Source organism: Dryas octopetala, chromosome 8, assembly GCF_963921425.1.
Source record: "Dryas octopetala chromosome 8, drDryOcto1.1, whole genome shotgun sequence".
Classification (NCBI taxonomy): domain Eukaryota; kingdom Viridiplantae; phylum Streptophyta; class Magnoliopsida; order Rosales; family Rosaceae; genus Dryas; species Dryas octopetala.
Genome location: NC_141373.1, coordinates 7396841 through 7413779, shown reverse-complemented (window position 1 = coordinate 7413779; position 16939 = coordinate 7396841). Strand labels below are relative to the sequence as shown.

Genomic DNA, 16939 nt, shown 5'->3' with positions numbered 1-16939 from the left:
GCTATCACCAAATTCGTATTCGACCGGGTGATGAGTGGAAGACGGCTTTCAAAACAAGAGATGGACTCTTTGAGTGGCTAGTCATGCCTTTCGGATTATCTAACGCACCAAGTACATTCATGAGGCTTATGAATCAGGTATTTAAGCCCTTTATTGGAAAATTTGTTGTTGTCTACTTTGATGATATCTTGATTTACAGCCACCATGAAGCCGATCATCTACATCATTTGAGAGAGGTGTTTATGGCATTAAGGCAAAACAACTTGTTTGCTAACATGAAGAAGTGCACCTTCTTAACAGATAGCCTAATCTTTTTGGGTTATGTGATAAGTGCTGAAGGCATTAAAGTTGATGAGTCCAAAGTAAAGGCAATCCGAGAATGGCCCACACCAAAAACAATTAGTGATGTTCGAAGTTTTCATGGCCTTGCTACCTTCTACCGAAGGTTTGTGAGGAATTTTAGCATTGTGGCTGCCCCCCTCACTGACTGCTTGAAACAAAAACAACTCCAGTGGAATAAAGCCGCTGAACAGAGCTTCTCTGACATCAAGGAGAAATTGACAACTGCACCAGTCTTAATTCTGCCCAGCTTTGACAAGGTGTTTGAAGTTGATTGTGATGCATCTATTGTGGGCATTGGGGCTGTTCTATCCCAAGAAGGCAGACCTGTGGCTTACTTTAGCGAAAAGCTTAGTGAATCTCGACAAAAATGGACAACTTATGAACTTGAGTTGTATGCAGTGGTTCAGACCCTACATCATTGGGAGCAATATTTGATTCAAAGGGAGTTTGTGTTAAACACCGACCATGAAGCCCTTAAATACCTCAACAATACCACGAAGTTAAACCGTATGCACGCTCGGTGGGTTGCCTACATTCAACGGTTTACCTTCTCCTTGAAACATAAATCCGGAAAACTCAACAAAGTGGCGGATGCCTTGAGTCGTCGAGCCTTGTTACTTACCACCGTGCGCAATGAGGTAATTGGTTTTGAGTACTTGAAAGGCTTATATGCAGATGATGAAGATTTCAAGGAAAAATGGGAACAATGCAATTCAAGAGAACCTACCAATGGGCAATTTCAGATTCAAGAAGGGTATCTCTTCATGGATGCACGCCTCTGCATTCCAAGAGGTTCTTTGCGTGAGCATATCATCAGGGAGGTTCATGGTGGAGGTCTAGGAGGACATATGGGCAGAGATAAGAGCATTTCTATGGTGGAGGATCGATATTATTAGCCTCAGTTGAAGCGCGAAGTAGACAAGTATGTTCGGCGTTGTTACTCTTGCCAAACTGCCAAGGGTGTAGCTCAAAATACTGGATTATACACGCCACTCCCAATCCCAGAAGCTCCTTGGGAGGATTTATCCATGGACTTCGTCTTGGGTCTTCCGCGAACTCAACGTGGTATGGATTCTATCTTTGTTGTTGTTGATAGATTTTCAAAAATGGTACATTTCATACCTTGCAAAAAGACATCAGACGCAAGTCACATTGCCCAATTATTCTTCCGAGAAGTGGTTCGTTTGCACGGATTACCTAAGACAATTGTCTCGGATCGTGATAGCAAATTCCTTAGCCACTTTTGGCGTGATTTATGGAAACGATTGGATACTTCTTTGAAGTATAGCACTACATGCCATCCCCAAACCGACGGCCAAACTGAAATGGTAAACCGAACATTGGGGAACATCTTAAGGAGCCTCACAAGGGAGAAACCGAAGCAATGGGATGTTACATTGTCTCAAGCAGAATTTGCCTTCAACAACATGCCAAATCGTTCCACTGGCAAGACACCATTTGAGATTGTGTACGGTCGTCGTCTTTCACACACTCTTGATTTAGTTCCACTACCAAAATTGCCAGGAATGAACATTGTGGCAGAACACATGATTGAGAAGTTTGCAACAGTTCATGCGGAGGTAAAAGAAAAGCTGGAAAAATCAGCTATCAAATATAAAGAGGATGCAGACAAACACCGCCGTGAGAAGCTCTTTGATGTTGGAGACATGGTAATGGTTCATTTGCGAAAAGAACGATTTCCTGTTGGTACGTACAACAAACTTAAGCAGAAGAAGATTGGCCCATTTCAAATCCTACAAAAGGTTAATGACAATGCTTATGTGGTGGACCTACCAAGTGAGTACAATATCTCCAAAACCTTCAATGTGAAAGATTTATTTGAGTATCACACCCCGAAGTATCAATTCTTACCAATGGAGAACTCGAGGTCGAGTTCTTTTCAAGAGGGAGGGACTGATGTAGGACAAATGCATGAAAAAGAGTTGAAGGAATTGGAGGACCGGTCCACCAGTCCAAAGACCGGTCCTTAGATCCTCTGCCAGTACACCTTAGTTCCTCTGCCAGTACACCTAGTTGTTCCTCTGCCAGTACACCTAGTTGACTTTTTAACTTGTCTACTCAGTGATAGCCGCCTTTACTTATTTTCATTAGTCATGCTGATTGTCTTTAGAAGAACATGAATGCTTGAAGTGGCTAAATTTTAAGAAACCCAATTCAGTGGTTTATGTAAGCTTTGGAAGTGTGATGAAGTTTGATGATGCTCAGCTCTTGGAAATTGCAATGGGTCTTGAGGCTTCTGGGCAGCAATTCATTTGGGTTGTCAAAAAGGCAAAAGAATGATGAAGAAAATGAAGAGTGGTTGCCATAAGGGTTTGAGAAGAGAGTGGAAGGCAAAGGGATAGTCATAAGAGGGTGGGCTCCACAGGTGCCAATTCTTGAGCACCAAGCAGTAGGGGGCTTTGTGACTCATTGTGGGTGGAACTCAATAATTGAAGCAGTGTCTGCTGGGGTGCCAATGGTCACATGGCCAGCCTTTGCTGATCAGTTTTACAATGAAAAGTTGGTGACTCAAGTACTTGGGGTTGGGGTAGGTGTTGGTGCTCAAACATGGGGTAGGTTTGGAGGGGGGGATAAAGTGGGAAAGGGAACCATAGAGAAGGTGGTGACACAGATTATGGTGGGGGAAGAAGCAGAGGAAATGAGAAGCAGAGCTAAGGTGCTTGGGGAAATGGCAAGAAAGGCTGTGGAGGAAGGTGGATCATCTTACAAGGATTTGAATGCATTGATTGAAGAATTGGAGCTGCATAACACTGCTGCTGATTCCTAATGAAAGCCTAGAGTTCTTGCTTTATATGTATCCTATTCTTAGAAATTATATATATACTAAAAGGCGTGAGAAGTGGAGCACTGTTCATTACTGTAGCTTAAGAACAGTGCTCTCCCTCTTTTGTCCCTGCTTTTTTCACATTTCCTTCATCTTAGGTAGTTGGTATTTTGAGTTTTTGGGTTTGGTTGGACCCTTTTTTGTCATTGCAAGTCTCTTTGGTTCTGGCCCATCTTCATTTTAAATTTCTAGGACACTACTTGGGTCACCCCCCGGGGGTACCCCAAGGTTACCACTCCTCTCAAAATAACAATTTCAGTAATACCAGCGCATGATCGGAACTGTTCACTTTTTAGATCACCTATTATAGATCATCTCTGCAAAAAATCAACTCAATCGGAAATCGTTTGATTATATAACAGTTGTTGATTAAATAGAAAAAAACAACGGTTTGGTCAAAAAATCACTCTTTAATTGAAAATCATCAATTTTTTCTACTTAATTGACAACAGTTATATAACCAAACGATTTTCGATTGATTTGATTTTTTACAGAGATGATCTTTAATTGGTTATCTAAAAAGTGAACGGTTTCGATCATGCACCGGCATTGCCGAAATCGAAATTAGGGGGATGGAGTGACCTTAGAATACCCCCTAAGAATGACCCAAATATTTTCCAAATTTTTATGCTTCTTGTCATTGCTTTCTTTATCTTCGTTTTACCCAAGGAGTTAAATTTCGAAATTTTTGGCGAAATTTCGTCGAAAATTTCGATTTTTAGGGATACCGAAATTTTATCACTCATCCATCAATTTTTCGGGAGAATTTCGCCGAAATATTCGAAATTTCGTCGAAATTATCGAAAATAACCGAAATTCGACGAAATTTCGCTCACTGCTCAGGCCTCACTCAGCTCGACACCCTCACCGAGCTCACTCACTTTCTCTCTCAACTCCTCTCAGTCCAGATCGAACACATCTGCAACTCACTAGAGGGAAGAACCCAGATGACAACTACCTGAGAAAAAGCTGGGAGCAGAGTGCAGCGGAGAGAGAGGATCTGTCGGAGCCGCGATCGACATGAATCGAACGATCATCGTTGTCGTAGTTTGTGATGGGTTTGGGTGTAGTGGTCGATCTGTGTTTGGATTTGGAAGGTGAGGGATCTGTTGGAATGTTTAAGCTTGAACATAGAGAGATATAGAGAGAAACGGAAGATGATGGGTTTGGGTGTAGTGGTATGACTTTGGATTTTTTGTACGTGGTGGGTTTAAGAAGATAATGGCTAATGGAGATAATGGATTATGGAGAAGGTTCCAGATCTGAAGGGATAATGGATAATAGAGATATTGAAAAAAAAAAAGATAAAAGGAGATGACTTTGTGATTTTTTTTTTTTTTTTTGATAGCTTTAATCTGCTTTTTTTTTTTAAAGACTTAGGTCAATAAGGTTTTTTTTTTTTTTTTGGATCAAATAGGTCAAGGAGTTCATTTCTTTTAGGTTAAATGCAAGGGTTTAAATTTCGTTTTGTAAGGGTTCCGAAATTTTAACACACATTCGACAAAATTTCGGAATATTTCGGCGAAATTTCGAACACCCTAACAGCCAAGTTTTTTGAATTTGAGATAAATTTCGTTGAAATTTCGCTCACTTACCTAGTAAAGCTGTAACCCAGCTAACCCTCACGCCTCACCTCACACAGTCACGCCTTGTACAGTGGTCTGATGAATAATCGGAGGCCACCAACATGTTCAAAATGACGAGAGCTTCAAAACCCACTAGGCCCAGCATTTCAACTTTGCCGGGATAGGCAGATTGCCGCCGGAGTGGCTATCGGCCCTATGGCTTCGATTCGCTATGATCGGCGGTTATCTGGGACAGAGAGAGACACGAGGAGGGAGAGTAGAAGAAGATGAGCCTTTTGGTGGTACTCTCGTCGTCGTTGGCCTCCGGACGACGGAGAATTTTTTGGGGAAAACGATTGGAGAAAGAGAGAGAGAGAGAGGAAGAAAGAAAAGAGAAAGGAAGGAAAGAAAAGAAAAAAAAAGAAAAAAAAAAGTTTATTGTTAATTGGGAATGAGATTTGGGGCCTTTGGGCAATTAGAAAGAAAAAAAAAAGTTTGAAATTTCGTTTAGTTGTTTTTAAACCCTAAACCCTAATACATTTATATATAAAAATAATTAAAATACTTTAAAGGGCCTAAACGGCTAAACCTTAATATCTTAGTGTGTAGATTATAAAAAATAAAAAGTATTAGAGTATATATAGTATATAAATTATAAAATATTAATATATTAATTTCATTTATTCATTGTACTAATTTTATTTAACAGTATTTGTCTCCAGCGCGCATTATATTCATCACATATCACATGAAACCTACCATATAATTTGGTTTCGTCAATATTTTTTATCAATGTAGTAGATAATATGTTAAATAAACATATGGTAAAGTTTCATTCAAAATTTCCGTATTTTGATAGCAATTTCCGTCGTTTCCGTCGAATTTTCGTCGAAATTTAAAAATTTTCGAAATTTCTGTCGAAATTTCCATCGAAATTTCCTCGAAACCCGAAATTTTATTCCTTGGTTTTCCCTTCACAATATTTCTTTTTCTTTTTTTGGATCTATTTGCCATTTTATAATAGGGAAGATAAGTCAGTCCTTTTTCGTCATTCAGCAAAAATAAAGGCTGATGCAATAAAGGCTTATAAATTTGGCTGATATATCCCTAACAAAAATATTTCGCTATACAATAAATGCTTATAACTTTGGCAAACTAAACTAACCCAACCGATAAGAATTTGGTTGAAATTATTTTTTAAAAAATGTACTAAAATGAAAAACGACACAAAGTCAAACCAACACTGCAACATAGTACGATTTGGCCTTAAAAATGGAGAGCAGTTTTGCTCATCTCCTTTAACTCAGGTATATGCTCACCTCCCATCTAAAATACTGCCACGTATTTAAAAAACTAACCATGAGTTAATCTATTGTATTTAATTATTTATGATGTTATAATGATGAGAGAGAAAAATAATTTGACAACTCTTTTCTTATTTTATCCTTATCTTTTATTACTCAACTTTTTTTTATCACCCGTTAATTTCTCTTTTCTCTTTAATTTAATTATTTCTAATAATTTTTACTTTTTTTGTTTTTTTGCTCTTCTCCAGTACGCCTCTAGTACTCAAAAAATTACATCCATTTTTTTGGGTCTTCTCTTGTATACACATTTATCTATTTTTTTAATTAATTAAAAAATAAAATATTCTAACAACACATTTGCAATTCGAACAAAAAACTCATTTGCAAAGTTTAATCTAAAATGTTGGCCAAACAAAAATCTAAAACAACTCATTTACATACATAGAAAATCCAATAAAAAAGTTACATGAATTAAAAAAAAAAAAATTATGTCGTTGCAACTATTCTTCTCTCTTCAAATGCTGCAACACCTTGGATTGACCTAAGAATTTGTTTGATCTGAAAAGGTCATGTATGAGACAAGAAAGAAGAATTCTTAGGCAAAAAAAAAAAAGGTGTTGTTGGATTATTTTTTTTAATTAATTAAAAAAATAGATAAAAGGTGTATACATGAGAAATCGACCCAAAAAAATTGGATGTGGTTTTTTGGGTACTGGAGGCTTATTAGAAAAGAGCAAAAAAAAAAAAGCAAAAATTATTAAATGCATATGGTTTTTTAGATACTAGAAGCGTATTGGAGAAGAGCAAAAAAACAAAAGAAGCAAAAATTATTAGAAATAATTAATTAAAAGAGAAAATAAAAATTAATAGGTAATAAAAAAGTGAAAAAAGTTGAGTAATAAAATATAAGGATAAAAGTAGAAAAGAGTTGTCAAATTATTTTTCTCTCTCATCATTATAATATCACAAATAATTAAATACAATAGATTAACTCATGGTTAATTTTTTAAACACATGGCAGCATTTTAGATGGAAGGTGAGCATATACTTGAGTTAAAGGAGGTGAACAAAACTGCTGTCTTAAAAATGTTAAGAATATCTGAATATGTAGCCTAGTGTTGAAAAGTACTGAAACAGTGAAACACATACCATTTATCTTTCTAGTCTCAACTCTCGTTCTACATCTGCTTCATAGTTTCTGCAGGTAGCTAGGTCTTAGAGTTCAAGACCACCATGGTCATGGGAAGCAAAAACCATCAGCTCCATATTGCTTTCTTCCCCTTCATGGCTCAAGGCCACATGGTCCCAATCATAGACATGGCCAAACTATTTCTTTCTCGAGGTCTGAAAGTATCCTTCATCACAACCCCTCTAGATGCACCCTTCATCCACAAGAAATTTGAAAATTCAGGTACCCAAATCCACAATTTTACAATCAAAGTGCCTTGTGCAGAGGTTGGATTGCCAGAAAACTGTGAGAGCCTTCACTTGGCTACTTCCCCTGAAATGCAAGCCAAATTCTTCAGAGCCACAACCTTGCTTGGACCACAACTTGAGCAGTTCTTGCAGCAAAACAAACCCAATTGTCTTGTGGCTGACATGTTCTTCCCCTGGGCTACTGATGTGGCTTCAAAGCTTGGGATTCCCAGGCTCATATTTCATGGAACCAGTTACTTTTCCTTGTGTGCTACACTATGTGTGTATCTGTATAAGCCTCACAAGCAGGTCTCATCTGATTCAGAAGACCCTTTTGTGATTCCCAATTTACCAGATGAGATCAAGCTGACAAGGAAGCAATTGCCTGATTGTGACAGAGATGAAGTTGTGAATGATTTTTCAAAGATTTATGAAGCAATTAAGGAAGTGGAGCTGAGGAGCTATGGGGTTATTGTCAACAGCTTTTATGAACTTGAACCTGCTTATGCTGACCACTACAGGAGGGTTTTGGGGGTAAAGGCTTGGCATATAGGCCCACTTTGGTTATGCAATGAGCAGGTACTTGAAGACAAAGCCTCCACTGATGAGCAAGAGTGTATAAAGTGGCTTAACACAAAGAAACCCAATTCGGTTGTTTATGTGTGTTTTGGGAGTTTGTCCAATTTTGGTGATGCTCAGCTATTAGAGATTGCAATGGGTCTTGAGGCTTCAGGACAAAATTTCATCTGGGTTGTCAAGAAACAAAAGAATGATCAAGAAAATTGGTTGCCTGAAGGATTTGAGAAGAGAATTGAAGGGAGGGGACTGATTATAAGAGATTGGGCACCCCAAGTGCTTATTCTTTCACATGAAGCAGTGGGAGGGTTTGTGACTCATTGTGGGTGGAACTCAACCCTTGAAGCAGTGTGTGCTGGGGTGCCAATGGTAACATGGCCTGTGTTTGCAGAGCAGTTTTACAACGAGAAGTTGATAGTACAAGTGCTTGGGATTGGGGTTGGTGTTGGTGCCAAAGAATGGATTAGACTGGTTGGGGACAGTGTGAAGAGGGAGGCCATCGAGAAGGCTGTGACTAAGACCATGGTGGGTGAAGAGGCAGAGAAAATGAGAAGCAGAGCCAAGGCATATGCAGAGATGGCAAAGAAAGCTGTAGAAGTAGGGGGATCATCTTACTCAGAATTAGATGGTTTCATTGAAGAATTAAGGGTTCATGTCATCACTCAATGAATGAAGCAATCTTGACCAAAATAGTAAGAGGAACAATGAAATTATGCTTGATTTTGGTTTGTTCTGTTGCAATTTCATTTTTTCCTACACTAGTGAAATTCATTTTGAGCCCCTTTGTTTGTTTGTTTGTTTTTTTTTTTCCTTTATGGTCTGAAATTAATACTATATAGAATAAAAAAGATATTATTAGTCTGTATGTCATATTGCATATTGGCTTTTTATGGACATATTGCAGGGGATGAGAAACTCGCTTATACTATGGGTGTGAAAATAGCCATTATCCCATGAGATATGGGTGTGACACTAGGGTGACCATTTTTTGGGGGACTAGGACCAAGCCCAATTGGGTTTAAAGGACTTTTGGAGTTAGATTAGGTTTAGGCCTCACCAAAAAGCCCAAGGCCCGAAGCCCACCCGAAGCCCGCCCGGCCCATTAGGCCCGAAGCCCGATTTGACCCGAAAATTGGGCCGGCCCGGCCCGGCCCGAAAGTCTCTTGGGTTGGACTTGGGCCATCCCCTTGAAGCCCATGGGCCGCCCGAAGCCCGGCCCGTTTAGACCCGCCCAAAGCCCAATTTGGAAATCATAACATATTTAATAGGTTTTTTGTTTGTTTACTATAATAAATTATTAATATGCTTATTAAGTTATTATATAATACTATAATGTTAGTAAATAGTAATAGTGTAAACTATGTAATACCATAAATAATGAAGTAATAAACTTTTAAAATTATATACAACATTACAAGTATAATAAAATATAAATGTATATGTGTATATACAACTTTTATAATACAAGTATAATTAAAGTTATTAAACCACAATCGTCATTTCATTAATTCAACGATCTGAACCGTTCATTTTCTATTTTCATAGTCAAAGATCATCCTTACAAAAAATCGGCTAAATCGGAATTCATCTACCTATTCGATTATCATTAGAAAAACCACGATCGTTCATTAATTCGATCACCGTTACATTTAGAAAAATCACTTTTACATCTTCGATTAAGCTAATTTTTTGCAAGAATTCTCTTTGAGTGGAGAACTAAAACTTGAACGGTTCGGATCGTTGAAAACAAGATCGATATATGAGCTTCTACATATAAATACACTTGAAGAGTATAATTCTAATAACTTTCCCGTTGAAACCTTATTGTTTCCATAATTATGAAGACCACAACGTGATTTCAACAATCTGACCTGTTCATTTTCTATGTTCATAGTCAAAGATCATCCGTACAAAAAATCGGCTAAATCGAAATTCATCTACCCATTCGATGATCATTAGAAAAACCACGATCGTTCATTAATTTGACCACCATTATGTTACTTTTACATCTCCGATTGAGCTAATTTTTTGCACAAATTATCTTTGAGTGAGGAACTAAAATTTGAACGGTTTGGATCGTTGACAACACAATTGCATCGTTTGTTTATAAAAATATGTAATAAAATATATATAATAATACATATGTACATTTATGTTTTATTATAGTTGTAATGTTGTATATAATTTTAAAAGTTTATTATTTATGGTATTACACTATTACTAACATAATAGTATTATATAATAACTTAATAAGCATATTAATAATTTATTGAAGTAAATAAACGAAAGAGCTATTAAATATGTTATGATTCACAAACTCGACAAATAAACTAGTCAGCTCAGTTGGTTGAGAGTTGAAGCTTGTTATGTGAGGTCTCATGTTCAAATCACAATATAGCCAAAATCCTTTTTTTTTTTTTTTTGAAGATATATATGTGTCTAAATAGGCTTTGGGCCCATTTTGGGCCGCCCGTTCGGGCCTAGCCCGGCCCGGCCCTCCAAGCCCGCAAGCCAAAGCCCGATGGGCGGGCCTTGGGCTTGTGTATTAAAGCCCAAGCCCGGCCCGGCCCGGCCCGAAAACCCTATTGGGCTTCTATAATTCAAGCCCGAGCCCGGCCCGAACCCAAAATATTTGGGTCGGGCTAGCCCGGCCCGGCCCATTGCCGACCCCTAATTAGGTTGGCCAGAAAAAAAAAAAAAAAAAAAAAAAAAAAAAAGAAGAAGAAGAAGAAGAAGGGTGCTTGTATATGGATACATGATTCATGAATTTGATTGTAAGTTTCTATCACCCATGCATTGTTTTATTATTATTTTTTTTTTTTTTTTGACCATGGAATGAAACATTTCATAAATAAAGCCACAAAGGCAGCAAGAACAAATGAAAAACCAAACAGCAAAGCAACTAAAAACACAACCAGTACCACAACAGCTAAAAACGCAACCAGTACCAAACTACCCAACTTCTAGCTACAACAGAAAACTAAGACAAAAGAGTAAAAGACCAAACACCAGCACCGAGCTCCATTGTTTTATTATTAACTGTACTTAAGAAAATGTTTAGGGTTAATTGAACTAACATTTTAATTGTTAATTCCTCTAATTTTAAATTCTAGTTAGTGTTGACTTCCTTTCATTTGGAAATGAGTTTAGGTAGAGACACAAACGATTTTTCTTTTTCTTTTTTTTCGTAACATTAAAATGGATCGAGTGCTTAACTTTTTTTTCTTAAAAAAAGGCATTTATTAATCATGTATAAACCCAATTATTCCATAATTTTGACTTGCACCTCAAATCATTTCCTCAAAACAAAAACTTTAAAGTGAAAACAAGGTGAGCTTGTAGCACAAATTAATGGCCACCAAAGTATTCCATACTCCAATCAACCAGAATTATTCATTCCCCTAAATGAGGCCATGTGCATATGCCCTTTTCAACCAAAAGTGAAATCCCCAGCCGTCCCATTATCAATTTATGGCGGCTTTCTTGTAAATTGTCTCTTAAACACTTCTCTCTTCCTCTTCTTCCTCATGTGGAATACTTGACCTTTATATTTACCCCCTTAAAGAAAAAAACAAATTAATAAAAGAATATGCATACCATAAGAAAAATATGGGTTTCTAGCTTTATGGTAGAGCAATCATATCCCTTCTCTACCAGATAAATTCGTGTAGTTGTTCTTGTCATGTGACCAAGGAATAAAATTTCGGGTTTCGAGAAAATTTCGATGAAAATTTCGACGGAAATTTTGAAGATTTTTAAATTTCGACATAAATTAGATGGAAATTGCTATCAAAATACATAAATTTTGAATGAAACTTTATCATATATTTATTTAACATATTATCTACTAAATTGATAAAAAACATTGAAAAAATCAAATTATATAGTAGGTTTCATGTGATATAAGGTGAATATAATGCGCGCTGGAGCAAATACTATTAAATAAAATTAGTATAATGAATAAACAAAATTAGTATATTTTTTATACTGTATAATTTAATTATACACTAAAATCTAAACCCTAATACTCTTTATACTATATAATCTATACATTAAACCCTATATACTCTATAATTTTTAGGATATTAAGTTTTAAGCCCTTTAGGATTCTTTTAATTATTTTTTTATATAGAAATGTATTAAAGTTTAAGGTTTAAAATAACTAAACGAAATCTCAAACCTTTTATTTTTCTTTCCAATTGCCCAAAGGCCCTAAACAACCCCCCCCCCTCCTTTTTTTTTTTCTTTCCTTACTTTTTTTCTCCGTGCCTCTCTCTTCAGTCTTTTTTCTTTTTTTTATCTTTCCTTCCTTTTTTCTCGTGTCTCTCACCTAACCAAGCTTTGTCTTCACTAAGTGTAACAACCCAAATTTTGGCTTATGGTAATTTTATTACTTAAATTTTTCAAATTTGTTTTAAGGTTTGTTTAAAGGAATTAGAAATTTCTTTAAATTTATTTTAACTAACTTAGACCTTTGGTTGTGGTTCTAGAGCTTAGTTGTGTGGAAATGAATTTTAAAAAATGAAAATTCAAGAATTTGGCGATTATTATTTTTTCAAAATTAAATTATAAGAGTAGGATTTTTCATAATTTTTTTGAAAGAAATTTGACTATTTTGAGATTTTAGGAAATTAGCACTCATCAATACGAGTCCGTATAATTTTTTGGTGAATTATTTGGAGTCTTGAGCTATTTTTTGTAAATTTCTAAAGTTGGAGAAATTATGATAATTTCAATAAATTTCGCCGAAACTTTCGAAATTTCAGCGAAATCTTTCCGAAAAATTATTAAACATGTATTTCGATTTCAGCATCCTAAAAAACCGAAATTTTCAGCGAAATTCAAAATTTAATACCTTGCATGTGACAACGCGCATATATATAATAAATAAAAATCATTATTAAATTTGAACATATGTCATCTTTTAATTGAGTTACTATGTCACTCAACATTTACACGTGTAAGAAAACCTTACACTAGCTTTAGCCATATCCTTCCATCCTCCCAAATTAAAAAGAAAGATGTATATACCAGCTTTTAAGTTATGGGAATTTCCATCAATCTCTTATGTTGATTCATTGACCTCTAGACTTATTTCGAAATAGACTAGATTTTAGAATGGATTGATACCATCTCTTTTTAGTGTACCATAGATTATTGTCCAATTTAATTGTAACAATTAACCATTAGGATGAGACAACTCATGCTCCTACATAGGATTTTTTATTTATTATTATTACATAGGAGGAAATCGAACATTAGACTTTCTAATCCTAGTTTATTACCTAACTCCTCCTTCTACATAGGATTATTGGAAAATTAGAGTTTAGTTATTCTAATATTTATTATTTAGAAAAAAAATCTTATGACTTTTTTATCTCAAATAAAATCCTTATTTTTTCTAAATAAAGCCCTTTAACCATTGACTTGTCAAATAAATATGTCATTATTTTTTAAATTTTTTAGAGTATAGTGTACGGGTTCACCTCATATCTTTTTAGGGTATAAAATGAGGTTTGTGAAGGCTACATGTTAAGTTTTAACTTTGAAATTTTGGACGGAAAACCGACAAATCAAGGCTTAAGAAGAAGTAAAAATGCACTGCTAAAAACTCAAAAATGACCGTCAAGGGCTCGGCACTTGGTATGTGTGAAAAAATTGAAACTAATGAACCAATATTATGTAATATGAAATACTTACAATATTAAAGGATTTTAGTTAAAATTTTAAAGAGTTAAATACAAAAATGGTCCACGAATTTTACAGTGAATCTCAATTTGGTCTACTATCTATAAAAAGTGTCAATTTGATCCACGAACTTTGTAAGTTGTATCAAACTAGTACAAACGTTAACTTCCATCGAAAAATTTAACGAAAATTGGTCATGTGCACAACAAGTGACCATATTTTCAGAGGCATTTTCGTCCGTTCATCACATTTTCATGTGACCAATTTCGTTACTTTTCTGATAAAAGTTAGCGTTTGTATTGCTTTGATACAACTTGAAAAGTTTGTGACCAAATTGACACTTTTTATAATTAGTAGATTAAATTGAGATTCATTGTAAAGTTTGTAGACCATTTTTGTATTTAACCCAATTTTAAAAGTCATAAAGTTTTATTCAATAAATTATTAAATTAAAAAATCTAAATAAAAGTTTCCTTTTTATTATCTAACTTGATTATAGTATAACTTTTTTTGGCCATTGATTATAGTATAACTTGATTATGGTAGACTTATCAACATTTTGGTCATTATACATGAATGTTTAGATTAGAAAAGATCTCTAACATTATTCTTATTTAATTTTTATATTTTACCCTGTTCACCTTTTGCTTCAAGGACAAGACGCCACATGTCCAACTTCAAAGACTTAAACTGTAAACACGTCCGACCCCTTGATAAACACCCACTTTGGCATTCGTGTCCCACTCAATCCTCCGTGAATCATGAATTGCACGGACACAAAAGAAAAAAAAAAAAAATACAGAAAATTATAGATCAAAGAGGACCTTCTAACTCTCTCTCTCTAGCAATGAAGACCAACAACGCCACCAACACAAAGCTCATCCTAATCCACAAACCCAACAATGTCAACGGAGGAGAACGAGTAAGCTCACCATCATCACACCGTCTATGGCTCCTTTTCTTCTTCACCTTCTTCACCCTCGCATTCACTCTCACTCTCATCAACCCCACCACCCTCCCCAACCCCACAACCACCCTCACACCCACCTCCACAATCCCCCTCCCACCCTCCATCACCGACACTCTTCTTCACTACGCCATTTCATCAAACACCTCATCTACACCCCACATGTCCTCCGCCGAGCTCGCCGCCATCGCCGCCGCACTCACCCACCTCTCCTCCGCCGCCAACCTCCTCGTCTTCGGCCTCACCCACGAGTCCCTCCTCTGGCACGCCCTCAACCACCGCGGCCGCACCGTCTTCCTCGACGAGAGCGAGTTCCTCGTCTCCCAATTCGAGCAGTCCCACCCGGGCATCGAAGTCTACGACACGTCGTACGCCACCCGAGTCAAAGACTTCAAAAAACTTCTCTCCACCACCAAATCCCAGCTCCGAAACGAGTGTCGTCCGGTTCAGAACCTGCTCTTCTCCGACTGCAAGCTCGGGATCAACGACCTGCCCAACCACATCTACCAGCTCCCCTGGGATGTGATTCTGGTCGACGGACCACGTGGGTATTCTCCGGCGGCGCCGGGACGGATGTCGGCGATTTTCACCGCCGGAGTTTTGGCCCGCAGCAAGAGGGGTGGTGGAGCTAAAACCCATGTTTTTGTTCATGATTTTTATAGGGAGGTTGAGAGGATTTGTAGCGACGAGTTTCTCTGCCAAGAAAACTTGGTGGAGACTGTGGATTTCTTGGGCCATTTTGTTGTGGAGAAAATGGAAGATCAGAGCTTTCAATTTTGTACAGATTCTACAACCCCATCATCAACATCTTTGTCTGTATCATCTGGGAAAGAAGAGGATGAAGATGATGATTAGTTAATTTAGATAGGTTTTTAACTTTTTGTCAAATTATATTTGTATTAATTATTACATAGTTTGTTTTTTCTTTTTGTTCTTTTTTTTTTTTTTTTTTTTGCTAAGAAAAAGTGTAATTTTGTAGATGGAAATTGTTATGAGCAATTACAAAGTAATGATAAATTATTAAATTATCATGCTTTGGGGAACTGGAAAGTGGAAGGCTTTAGTGGGTTTAGTGGGTCAGCTACTCAGCTGTTTGGTTATTGAGAAAAGAATAAAAATTTTGGATTTTATTTGTATTTGAATGTTCAAACGCTCCAACTTAGTCTTTATGCTATTAATTTGATCATTAAGAGAATAAATTTCACCTCATTAATCCCACTACTCCAGAGAGAATTCAAATTCGATTATTCAAAATTATGTTGTATTGGGATTTGGGGCACTAGAGTACTAATCTACATGTGCAAAAGAAGAGTAAAATTTTCATAAGTTCAGTGCATCAGAATAGGGAATTTTTGTAGAACACCATATGTACTGTTGACACTCTTAATTATAGGTGTGGTGAAATTTATAATATTTTTTTGAGTATGTATGGAATTATATATAAGTAGTTAAAAAAGTAGATTACTCTAAGTTGTGAACATCGATTGTTCACTAATGTAAATTTTTTTGGTTTTCATTACTCGGCATTTGATTTTTTGACTTCTTTCTTTCTAATTGTTCAAGAACAAACATGAACGTTCGCCGCTCTCTAGTTTACAAAATATAATTGTACAATAAATAGTTGCATATAATTTATGCATTTGTTTTTTTTTCAGACTTTGTATATAAGAGAGATAAATACATACACCCTTGGTCCTATTGTCATACTCATACCATACATGCCATGTATTGTGTAATTTTCCGTTGTAATTTTTATTCTCGAGAACCAAACAAGAAAAGAATGACACATACTACAATTAAAACAATGTGTCGGTGGCCAATTTTTACATTTGAAAGGTGTTGGCAATGAGAGTCACACGAGTATAGCATTCCCTATTCTTTTCCCTTCGTGTATGTTAAGATTGTGTAATGGAATTTTAGGCTATGTTGGGCCAAGTTGTACGCGCTGTGATCCCACCTGGTTCGAAACGCGTGTAATTATTGGACTACGTGCGCGATTGTAGACGACAGAAGCTGCGGAGCATTTAGTGGGATTGGCGAAAAGGAAAGGAAGTAGGTGTCGCATCTTAAAACTGACACTGTTGTTATCTGATCACGTGATACCTCGAGAAAAAAACCGTACGGTACGGCAGATGAATATTTGGCGGGAGAGTGTCGGTGCGTTAACAGTAACTGTAATGGTAACTGTCTGAGTTATTATTTAAAATAAAAAGGAAGTGTTCAGCTATGAACT

General features: G+C 36.4%; 2 pseudogenes; both read left to right on the top strand.

Moving 5' to 3' along the window:
- Positions 1–7195: 7195 nt before the first annotated feature.
- LOC147276706 (UDP-glucose flavonoid 3-O-glucosyltransferase 7 pseudogene) lies at positions 7196–8917 on the top strand (annotated as a pseudogene).
- Positions 8918–14503: 5586 nt separating this feature from the next.
- On the top strand, positions 14504–15681 carry LOC147276705 (protein IRX15-LIKE pseudogene; annotated as a pseudogene).
- Positions 15682–16939: the final 1258 nt, after the last annotated feature.